Source organism: Chrysochloris asiatica, unplaced genomic scaffold, assembly GCF_000296735.1.
Source record: "Chrysochloris asiatica unplaced genomic scaffold, ChrAsi1.0 scaffold00047, whole genome shotgun sequence".
NCBI lineage: Eukaryota > Metazoa > Chordata > Mammalia > Afrosoricida > Chrysochloridae > Chrysochloris > Chrysochloris asiatica.
The window spans coordinates 8,241,417-8,253,952 of record NW_006408565.1 but is presented as its reverse complement, the minus strand read 5'-3'; the positions used below and the strand labels follow the sequence as shown (position 1 = coordinate 8,253,952).

At 38.0% G+C, this 12,536-nt stretch overlaps 1 protein-coding gene and 1 pseudogene across 1 annotated transcript in view; both read left to right on the top strand.

Moving 5' to 3' along the window:
* LOC102815559 overlaps positions 1–11,336 on the top strand; it is a 12,734-nt pseudogene extending 1,398 nt beyond the window's left edge.
* The window catches only part of PHACTR4 (phosphatase and actin regulator 4), a 62,169-nt gene that overhangs the window by 2,685 nt on the left and 46,948 nt on the right, over positions 1–12,536 (top strand). The window lies entirely within an intron of this gene.

The window sequence follows — 12,536 nt, the reverse complement described above, 5'->3', positions numbered from 1 at the left end:
ATATATATACACACACACACAAATTTGATTACGATGTGGTCAGTTCTTAAAAAAAAAACAAAAAAACTAGTTGGCTATCTTGACTTATAGTAGAAGTCCAATACTATTACAAAAAGAGTATGTTGTTGTTAGGTGCTATCCAGTCCATTCTGACTCATAATGACCCTGTGTAGATGGTTTCCTAGAGAGGCTGGTGGGTTTGAACTGCTGACTTTGTAGTTAGCAATCCAGTGCTCAATGAAAAATAACCTTTGCATGAGGACTCATGCGAATTGATCTAATGTTATGTCAGCATCCAAACAGTAATTGACCATAGGGTCTCTAACAACTGGTAAACTAATCAGGTATTTGAATGTAAAAAGTGGGAACTTATGCTGTGTTGTCCATTCAAGGAAATAAGCAATTATCCTCCTCAGTTCATATAAAAAGTTATCCTGAAGATTTACCCAGATGAAACCTTCAAATAATACTTAGTATTGACCCTGTATAGAGTTTCCAAGGAGCAACTGGTAAGTTTGAACTTCTGACTTTGTAGTTAAGCAGTCCAGTGCTTATCAACTACAGAGCCACACCAGGAGTTCCCACTCTTTACTATGGATCATATTAAAACAACCCAACTAATTAGCACATACCCTTAAATTAAACACAAGACCAAAGAATTTTAATAAGCTCTAACTACCCAGTATTCAACTTGTATGTTGAGCAAATAATCCGAGAAGCTGGGTTCTATGAAGAAAAACAGTTGCATCAGGATTGGAGGAAGACTCATTAACAACCTGTGATATGCAGATGACACAACCTTGTTTGCTGAAAGTAAAAAAGACTTAAAATATTTACTGATGAAGAGCAAAGAGCACAGTCTTTGGTATCTTCGGTATTGAGATGTATCTTAATGTAAAGAAAACAAAAATCCTCACCACTGGACCAATAAACAACATTCTTATCAATGGAGAAAAGATTGAAGTTGTCAAGGACTTCATTCTTCTTGGATCAACTATCAATACTCATAGAAGCAGCAGTCAAGAAATCAAACGACGTATTGCATTAGGCAAATCTGCTGCACAAGACCTTTTTAAAGTGTTGAAGAGCAAAGATGTCAGCTTGAGGACTAATGTGTGCCTAACCCAAGCCATGGTATTTTCAGTAACCTCATATGCATGTGAAAGCTGGACAGTGAATAAGGAAGACCATAGAAGAATTGATGCTTTTGAGTTATGGTGTTGGAGGAGAATATTGAAAGTGCCATGGGCTGCCAAAAGAACCAGTAGATCCGTTCTGGACGAAGTGCAGCCAGAGTGCTCCTTAGAGGCCAAGATGGCCAAACTTCGTCTCTCATACTTCAGACATATTGTCAGGAGGGACCAGTCACTGGAGAAGGATCTTATATTTGTTAAGGTGGAGGGTCAGAGAAAAAGAGGAAGACCCCCCAATGAGATGGATTGACCAAGTGGCAGCATCGATGGACTGAAGTGTGCCAACAGTAGTGAAGTTGGCCCAGGATCGGGCATTCTGCTGTACATAAGGTCACTATGAGTCGGTGACACCTAACAACAACAAGCCAGTTAACCTGGAACTTTTCTTTTTTCTGCCCTTCTATTCCCCATCTCTGGACACCCTGGTGTGGCACTCTAGAATCTACATAGAACTGCGAACCACAGGTTGGCAGTTCAAACTCACCAGCTGCTCCTTGAAAACCCTATGATGGTGGTGGTGGTGTGTCATGGAGTCAGTTCCAACTCATAGCGACCCTGTATAGGGTTTCCAAGGCTGTAAATATTTACAGGAGCAGAAATCCTCACCTTTTTGCCACAGAGCTGCTGGTAGTTTCGAACTGACTGTGAGATTAGCAGCCCGACTTGTAACCACTATGCTACCAGAGCTCCTCTGAAACCCCTATACAGGGTTACTGTGAGTCAGAACCGACTCAACAGTAGTTAACAGCAACAACATTCCCACTCACTAATAGAGCCTTGGGGGCACAGTGGTTAAGTGCTCACCTTCAGAGCAGTTCATACCTCAGCTCCACAGAAGAAAGATGTGGCAGTCAGCTTCTGTAAAGATTAACCCATTGCTAGAGGGTCTGTTCCAACCCATAGCAACACTGTATAGGGGTTTTGTTGTTGTTGTTGTTAAGTGTATAGGGTTTCCAAAGAGCAGCTGGTGAGTTTGAAGAGCCAAACTTGTAGTTCAAACTGATCTTGCGGTCCAGTGCTTATCCTACAGCACCACATCAGGACTCCATTATAGGGTTTATGGAAACAGACAGCTTTATCTTTCTCCCTCAGATCAAGTGGTAGGTTTGAACCACCACCAGGGCTTCTTTCTACGAAGGTTCCAGCCTTGGAAACCCTATGGGGCAGTTCTCATCTGCCTGACAAGGTCACTGGGAGTTAAAATGGACTTGACATTACACAACAACAGTCCTGCTTTCTTTTTTTCCCTTTTTTGCACGTGCATTTCCCTTTCTTTTCTAGTAAACCTCTTTTTCCTTATTTTTCTTTTATATAGAAATATTTTGCTCTGAAAGATACTGTATTATAATATTTTTCCTCTCTTCTATCACCAGTTAAGTAATTTTGTTTTGAAATTTGTAGTTACGGATTCGTACCCTCATGATGTTGGCACTAAGTAGTTTGGGGAAAGTGACTTAGAAATGTATCATAATTCATAGGCCAAATCAGTAAGAAGATTGCTAGATTAATAAATTTAATATTGCTAACTAGCCAAAATTAAAATATTAATAGTTTATAGGTAGAGTCATTAGAAATAATAAAGCAGTTTATAGGACTTTGGAAAAAAAACAGTAGTATTTGGTCATCAAAATTATCAGAGACATTTTTCTTACATATTTAGATGTAACATTAAATGCTTTTTATCTGATAAAGAAGGACCAGACATGCTTTCCCCCATGTAATCCAGGATTTAGGAGGCAGTATCAGTGTAGTGTCTATGGTAGGCTGATTAAAGGGTTTCCTATTGTTATAAAGTGTTGAATGCCACTCAAAAATTGTTGGCCCCTATCTGCTTCAGTAGATTTTCTGAATATCCTCTAGCCACAACCACATGTTCCCTCTTTCTTCTTTTAGGTACTGTGAAAAGTAATTGTCATGAGGCTATGTCTTATATTTTGGCTACTCACCACAAAAAATTACACTCATGTTGTAATTTTTTTTAATCAAAACAGTACATGCAGCAAATTGCCAGGAGTAGGGCAGCATCACTCCTTTTGATGCAATTTTGTTCAGAAAACCATAATCTTTTGGAGTTGGACGCTTAGACCTAACTATATCTGTAAGTGGAGAAAGTTGTTTTTGTTGTTAGGTGCCATGAAGTTGGTTCCAGTTCATAGCAACCTTATCTATGTACAAGGGAACGAAACACTGCCTGGTCCTATGCCATCCTTACAATCTTTGCTATGCTTGAGCCAGTTGTAGCCACTGTATCATCTCATAGAGAATCTTCCTCTTTTTAACTGGCACTCAATTTGACCAAGCATGATATCTTTCTCCAGGAACTGATCCCTCCTGATAGCATTTCCTAAATATATTAGATCAATTATCACCATCCTTACTTCTAAGGAATATTCTGGCTATACTTATTCCAAGACAGATTTATTTGTTCTTCTGGCAGTGCATGTATATTCAATATTTTCCACCAACACCTTAATTCAAATGTAACCATTTCTCTTCAGTCTTTTTTATTTGTTGCCCAGCTTTCACATGCATTTGAAACAATGGAAAATACCATGGCTTGGGTCAGATGCACCTTAGTCCTCAAAATGACATCTTCACTTTTTCACTCTAAAGAGTTTTTTTTGCAACAGATTGTTCAGGGCAGTACATCATTTAATTTCTTGATTGCTGCTTCCTTTGGTGTTGATTATAGATCCAAGTAAAATGAAATCTTTGACAACTTCAGTCTTTTCCCCATTTATCATAATGTTACTTTTTGGTGCGTTGTGAGGATTTTTGTTTTTCTTTATGTTGAGTTGTAGTCCATACTGAACACTGTAACTTTTAATCTTCATCAATAAGTGTGTCAAGTCCTATTCTCGTTGAGCAAGCAAGACTATGTCATCTGCATATCACAGGTTGTTAATGAGTCATCTTCTAGTCACTTCTTCAGACAGCCCAGTTTCTCTGATTTGTTCAGCATATACATTAAGTACTGTGTAAGGACATAACTCTGACACACAGATTTCCTGATTTTAAACCATGAGTATCCCCTTGTTCTGTTCAAATGACAGCCTCTTGGTCTATGTACAGATTCCTCAACAGCACAATTAAGTATTCTGAAACTTGTATTTTTTGCAAAGTGGAGAGAGAAACCTACCTATTCCCTGTCTTCTTAAGTACTTTGCCCATTTCTTTCTTTCTTTACAATAAATATAAGGCACTGTTGGATAAGCACTAGACTACCAACTTCAAGGCTGACAGTTCAAATTTACCAACCTTTCATTGGAAACCCTACATAGGGTCACTATGAGTCGGAACCAACTTAGTGACACTTAATAACAACAACTGACCTTCTCTAGACAAAGCCTGCTTTGTTCATTAGAGGTAGGTTTGCTTTCTGTCATTTTGTTGCAGTTTCCTGAAACAGTTCATTAAAACCCAAACAATTCTCTTTTAGAAGGCAAATATGAGTAAGATTAGTAGCATGTTGTTGTTCAGTGCCAGTGAGTGGTTTTGGATTCATAGCAACCCTGTATAGGGTTTCTGAGGAAGAACTGGTAGGTTTAAACTGCCAACCTTGTAGTTAGCAGTCCAGTGCTTGCTCTACAGCACCAAACCAGGCATAAATACCATAAATTGACATTCTCCATTTATAAAGTTCTGATGCTGTTAGAACAGCTGTGGCTGCTGTTGCTATGAGTCAATTCCAACTCATAGCGACCCTGTATAGAGTTTCTGAGGTTATGCATCTTTATGGGAACAGAAAGCCTCATCTTTCTCCTGCATGTTTCCAGCCTGTTGTTGTTGTTGTTAGGTGCCATCGAGTTGGTACTGACTCATAGCAACCCTGTGCACAGCAAAACGAAACACTGCCTGATCCTGGGCTAACCTCACTATTGTTGCCACACTTGAGCCCATTGATGCTGCCACTTGGCCAATCCATCTCGCTGAAGGTCTTCCTTTCTTTTTCTGACCCTCCACCTTACCAAACATGATATCCTTTTCCAGAGACTAGTCCCTCCTGACAATATGTCCGAAGTATGAGAGATGAAGTTTGGCCATCTTGGCCTTCAATGAGCATTCTGGCTTCACTTCTTGCTGTAAAATTTAATGAAGTGAAAAGAACCATTATAGTACAAATGGTATTTATAGGTGTATAAGAATTCTAGTATTTGGTACTTTTTGAGACTTTAGTATATATCTTATTGAGTAAAACTATTGATTTAAATTTTTTCTGTAAGTAATGATTATAGAAAATGTTTATGAGTAAAATGGTAGAACTTTGTACAATTTAATTCTAATCTTTTAAAACCTGATAAGGTATAAGACCTAGACGTAGAACTCAGGCACATAATTTTGTTACTACCAAAAGTGAAGGAATCTAGGGAGAGGTTAAAAACTTAAGTTTTCTATGGACTACAGATACCCGAGCCTTACATTGTCTTCTTACATGGATTATTAAGAATTGGTTATAAATCTGATTCTAAAATGAGCATTGTTTTTGACCTAGAACATATTGTTTAGTCCTTTTTTATCTCTTATCTCCAATAAGTCATGTAAGTATAGTGTGTATTTCCAATGAATAGTTAATAATTTTTGAAAAATTATATAAAGATGAAATATGCAAAGTGGTTTTAAAATAACCTTATATATTTGTATATTTGTACATTTGTTTTAAAATCACTCTTGAAATTTATCTGAAATAACTAAATTTGAATTAAAAGTTGACCAGGAACAAAATCTAATGGTTGAAGAAAGATGTCCTAGAATTCTGCCTGATAAATTTGAAGTGTGCCACAACTTGAATGAGGGAGTAAGTGGATTAAGTATCAGGGCATGGTTTCAAGGGACTTCTCAAACAGGAAACACCAAACTGTAATTTGGTTAGTTATCTTTCATTCTGAACCCCCACGCCATCCAGAAAGCAGAGATTTCTAGTCCAGTGATATACTATCCTAGTGACCTGCAGCTGCATGATAAAAGAAAAATGTTTTCTTCTAAATACATAATTATAAATCTGTAGCCAGCATCCTACACCCTGTTTTCTGACTATGGAAACAAGGAGGGGGACAACGTTGTCCTGATTCTCATAATAAAGAACAGAATGGGTTCATAAAGTCTTTTTAAATGTCATAGCTAGTTTAAGCAGAAGCAGTGGGATATCCAAAAGTGACTCCAAGCCTGTATTTCTTCTCTTAACATTGGAAATGGGAAGACGCTGATCATAAAATCAGAGACATTGAGAACAAGTAGTTGCTATTACAAATTTGCTAATAAACAATTTCAAGCTCATCATTATCAGTCCTTTATTTATGAGTATAGAATAATTTTGAGGTGTGATTATGTCATTTTTTATAGAAGACTGGTTTCTAGAGACCTTAGTATATTTTTAAGTTGTATAATTTCCATTGCAATTCTCCAAAGGATGTAATTGAATCTTCTTCCTGTCAGGCAATAAGACACTTGAACTAATGTACCAATTTTAACATATCTAAATAAAGGAACCCTGGTAGCACTGTGGGATAAGCAGTGGTGGGCAGTTAAAACCCAACAGCCACTCCTTGGGAGAAAGATGAGGCTGTTTGCTCCCATAGAGATTTATAGTCTCAGAAATGGAAGAAGCAATGCTACTCTTTCTTATAGGGTCACTATAAGTCAAAATCAACTTGATGGCATTGGGTTTGGCTTGTTGGTTTAAGAATGCTGTGGAGTCCCTGGGTAGTACAAACAGGATATGCACTCAGTTTCTAATCAAAAGATTGGAGTTTTGAGTCTACCCAGAGATGTTTCAGAAGACAGGCATGGCACTCTACTTTGAAAAAATCAGCCTTTGAAAACCCTATAGATGCATCTGTTGGCCCCTCCTTATCCTAAGCAAAGAAAAATAGGAAAAAACAAAGATGCATGGAAACAATTAGTCCTAGTAGACCATGGGAACGTCAGCCTCCATGACTACAACCAGGAAAACTAGATGGTGCCTGGTTACTCTTCACTTTAGAAGGTCCTGAACAGATTTGGGTGGTGGGGAGGGAATGTGGGACAAAATACAAAACCACAAAAGATCAGGCTAGTAAGCCTGATCAGAAAGATACTGACTGGTAGGGCCTCTGAGACTATAGCTCTTAATCATCCCTCAGGTCTGGAAATGAACTTAACCCCAAAACTCAATTTTCAGTTAAACAGTAGATCTATAAAGGGAAAAATAACACTAAAGAGGTAGGCACACCTTTAAATAATTAACCATTTGATATCAAAGGGGCAGTATTTACCCAAGGGCAAATTTCAGAGTGGTTAGTAAGTAAAGGAGGACTGGAGACAAACCCGGGAAGAAGTGGAATAGGTGATGTTACATTGTGGGAATGCAATCATTGAGATGAAACAAATTGTGTATGAGTTGTTGAGTGGAAAACTGATCTGCTCTGTAACCTTTCACACAACTCACTACAAAACGTTAAAAACAAACAAAAACCCTAATGGCTACAGTAAAAACAAACAACCAAAAAAATATCATGTAATGCACAGGTCTTCTCTAATACATTTGTGTTCACCATGAGTCAGTGTCAACTGGTTAAGAATGTCATAGAGATGAGTGTTTTCAACCTGTTCTAGTCAGTCACTGCTTTCAAGGATTTGAACTTACTTAAGATCCCTTCATTTTACACCTAGTAATTTTAAGTTATTATTAAATTGATCTCTAATTCCATTAGCTCAAAATTGCACTAATAGCTTGAAAGAAAATTGAAGATGTAAATTATCATGAATATAGGATTAGAAAGTGTTTAGGTAATCCAAATCTATTCATTTTAACATTTGTCACTACTACAAATACCAAATTTAATATTTGAGTAGTTTGATTTGGTTAATATTTCAGGCTATGATTTTCCTTTCCTTTTCTTTTAAAATTTATTTTATTTTGTTATTGTTGTTGAGACATGTACACAGCAGAAAAATTGCCAATTCAACAGCCTTATACAGGTACAATTCTGTGACACTACTTACATACTTCAAGGAGCTCTGGTAGCGTAGTGGTTTGGAATCTTAATGCTAACCTTGAGGTCAGCAGTTCGAAACTACCAGCTGTTCTGTGGGAAAAAGATGAGGCTTTTTGCTCTTGTAGAGATTTACAGCTTCAGAAATCTATACAGAGAGTCACTATGTGTCAGAACCGACTGGCATTTAACAACAACATTTGATTCATATGAGCCCAGTGGCTCTGTAGGATAAGAACTGCACTGCATGCCACAAGGTTAGTGGTTCAAGCCCATCAGCCACTCTCCAGGAAAAAGATGAGGATTTCTGCTCTTGCAAAGATTTTTGGCCTCGGACACCCTGTACAGTGTTACTATTTACTATAAGTCGGAACTTACTCAACAGCAGCATTGGATTTTTGTACAGATAATTCTTAAAAAAGCACAATGCTCAAACAGAAATTCTTTACTAATTAAACTAAACAACACAGAATCTTGGTGTGACACTATAGGATAAGCACTGAACTACAAACCACCAGCCATTCAAACCCACTAGCCACTCCTTGAAAACCTTATGCAGGGCCACTATTAGTCAAATTCAGCTGAATAGCACAGGGTCAGTATGAGTCAAAATCACCTACACGGTAGTGGGTTTGATTCATTGGTTTAAAGAAGACTTCAGGGAATAATTTTGATTTTAAGGTTTGAAGATCAATTAAACTTTAGAGTAATAGTCTTAGGAGCTGGCTCCAGAAAATCTGGAGTCTGTGAGAATTTGAAATTCTGTTCTATATTTTCCCCATTTTGATCAGGAGGATTCTTCTGTAGAATATTTGAACAAAATGTTAATTAATGGTAGCTGGACACCATCCAGTTCTTCTGGTCTCATGGCAGAGAAGGCAGTTGTTAATAGAAGCAATTAGCCACACATTATATTATGTTTCCTCCTCCTATTCCTGACTATACTTTCTCTATTGCTCCAGGAGAACAGAGATCAATTGTTGTGCCTTAGATGGCCACTTGCAGACTTTTAAAATCACAGGTACTACACAATGAACTAGGAGGTAGAACACAAGCACTAAATATAATATTAGGCCTATTAACTGGAATTTCCCATGAAACTATAACCCTAACTACATCTCTAGACCAAGACACCAAATGGGTTGTTTGGTTATGTATAAGCAGTCTCAGCAGCTGCCTTTTTCTTTTTTTTGTGTTTTTTGTGGGGGTTTTTTGTCTGTGTGTGTGGCTATGGCTCTCATGTTGGAAATAATTTGTTTCTAATCACTCAGCTGCTAACCATAAAGTTCGACGTTTCGAACCCACCAGCTACTCTGCAGGAGAAAATGACAGCTTCTGTAAAGATTCATAGCCTTGGAAACCCTATGAATTTTTCCTCTTCCTATGGGATTACTAAAGCGCTCTGGTAGCGTAGTGATTACGAATCAGGCTGCGAACCTCAGGGTCAGCAATTCAAAACTACCAGCTGTTCCACAGGAGAAAGATGAGGCTTTCTGCTCCCATAAAGATTTACAGCCTCGGAAACCCTGTACAGGGTCGCTATTGGTCAGAACCGACTCCACAGCACATCACCACCCCCACCACCATGGGATTACTTTGAGTTGGAATTGACTCGATAAGACTCATAGTTTGAGAGCTGCCACTTTCCATTGTAAAAAGTTAATTTGACTGTTTTCCATTATAAAAACTACTCAGATTTTCTGTCAAAAGAAAAATGCAAAAAAAAAATGGGTTGGGTTAAGCATTGGGCTACTAACCATTAGGTCAGCAATTCAAATCCACCATCCATTCTGTGAAAGACAATGAGGCAGTCTGCTTCTGTAAAAATGTACTGCATCGGAACCCTATAGAGCAGTTCTATACTGTTCTATAGGGTCACTGTGAGTCACAATCAATTTCATAGCAGTGGGTTTGATTTTCTTTCTTTTTTAAAGGTGTGTAAACAAAGTATTTCCAATTAAAAAATAAGCCCAATTTTAGAATATGTACTACTCTTTATAATGGCAGCACCAATGGGTTCAGAAGTAACAATTGTGAGGCTGGCACAGGACCAGGCAGTGTTTCTTTCTGTTGTGTGGCTATGAGTCAGAACCAATTCCAGGGCACCTAGCAACAACTATTGTTGTTGTTGCCTTAGAGTGCCTTAGAGTAGGTTCCCACTTTTAGCAACCCTGTGTGGGGTTTCCAAGGAGCAAGTGGTAAATTTGAACTGCCAACCTTTCAGTTCAAACCAATCTTGCAGTCCAATGCCACACATTATCCCACAGCGCCATACCAGGACTCCTAACACCAAATAGCCTATATAAAATTTGATATTAAGCAATATCTGAAATGAACACCAAACTGTTGAAATAAATTACATAAAATAGAAATTAATATCAATCATCCATATTGTCGAGATTTAAGTCAATAATGTTCCAACTTTATAAATTGTTAAAAGCTTTGCAAGTCATGCCATGGCCAAAGCACCTATAGCCACCCAACAGTGTTATCTAATTTAGTAGAGCAGCCGCAGCCCCTACACAACTGTGATGAAGGCGAACAGCCTTTGCCACTGCCAGCTGGTCTCAACAGTTTCTGGGTAAAGCTGCAAGTGAACAGGAGTAGTGCAATGGTAATGGCAATGGGGAAAATGCAGGGGGGCTCGAACATGTACCTGCCTTATCCTCTATCCACAATGGGGATGTGGAGAAGATTCTTTTGGATGCATCACATGAATCAGGACAGAGTATTTCAAGGGGCAGCTCTCACTATGACAGCCCTTCCCCACAATAAGATGAACAAATAATGTTTGATTTAGAAATGCATACCAGCAGGGATCATAGCTCTCAGTCAGAAGAAACCATAGAAGGAGAGAAGTTGAAGCTTTAAAGAAAAGTGTAGAGTGGCTATCTGACTGGTCCAGTCGACCTGAAAACACCCAAAGAGTTCCACAGCAGGCATCCTAAACATTCGGTTTCTTTAAGCATAAAGAAAGGCAAGCCATGAAGAAAGGGGCTATTTTCTCTGCAGAATGTCTTAAGGTGTTCATTCCATTTCTCATGTTTTGGTTTTGGGGCTAGGCATCTATATTGGAAAATCACTGAGCACATCTTCTGCCAGCACCTACGGAGGGAAAGAGAAACCCATGGAAATGTGTCTGGCCTGTGAGGTGGTGTTATTGTCACATTGATTTATTTGAACTTGAGACCATTGTAGTCATGACCCAACCTACCACCCTACTTTTCACATATCCAAATTCCAGTAACTTGAAATCCAGTATTTTGTTCAAACTCTGAGGCATTTTACTAACCTCATCACTTTTTTGGCCTGTAAGACACTTTAGATTTTCCTAACATAGTTTATTTTTGTTTAGAAATTTGCAAGGGCTTCTTTTCTGCAAATACCACCAGCAGATTACAATTTTGTCAACAAGGCTATAGTCTCCTTTTAGTCACCACCAGACATAGACTTACATCGTTAATGGTATAAATGTTATTCGAGCAAGATAGCTACCATCCCTCTGTTCAAATGAGATCAGGTTAGTAAATGATAATTAAAGCTTTGGGGGGAGTGGGGTTGTTTTTGTTTTTCAGGACAAAAGCAAGCTTCCCTAAACTTGAATGTATAGCTATTAAAAAAATAAAACAAACAAGAAAAAAAGACACAAGGAAAAAAATACCCTGGGCAATAAAAAATTATTTTAAACAAACAAACTAAAAAAGCTTTGTAAATGAAACCAGATGTTGGCAAAACATGTAGAATTTCAGCTTAATCTTCACTCTGGTGGCAGTATAGTAGAAAAGATTATAGACTTTAAAGTCAGATAGACTTGAATCTGATTTCCACCTCTGTTACTTAGGCTAGAGGTGTGTAACTTTGACACATTACTTCTAAAATGGATATTATAGCTACCATGGTGGTGTGCCTTTAAGTTGCTTCCGACTCATAGCAACCCTATATAGATTTTCTGAGGCTATAAATATTTACAGGAACAGAAAGCCTCATCTTTCTTCCTCAGACCAGCAGTAGATCCGAACTGCATAACCACTACACCAGGGATTCTTGATACCTACCTTAGAGGGTTGTTATTTTGAAAATTATTGTGAATCAAAACACATAGCACAGTACTTGACACTTAATAAGAATTCATTCATTATTCACTACTTTTAGATTATTCTAAAAAACATATACTGTTAAGTAACTTAAAATATTGGTAATTTCAGGAAACAAGTGTAAATTGCTACAATTTGATGAACTTGACCTATTTTTTATGAACATAGTAGCTCAAAATGCCAACTGAGAGGGACAGAGTCTTCACATCGAGTGTCAGTCGTGTCCCTGTATACAGACAGGGTTGATAGGGACAGGCATCTTAGACATTAGCTACCTA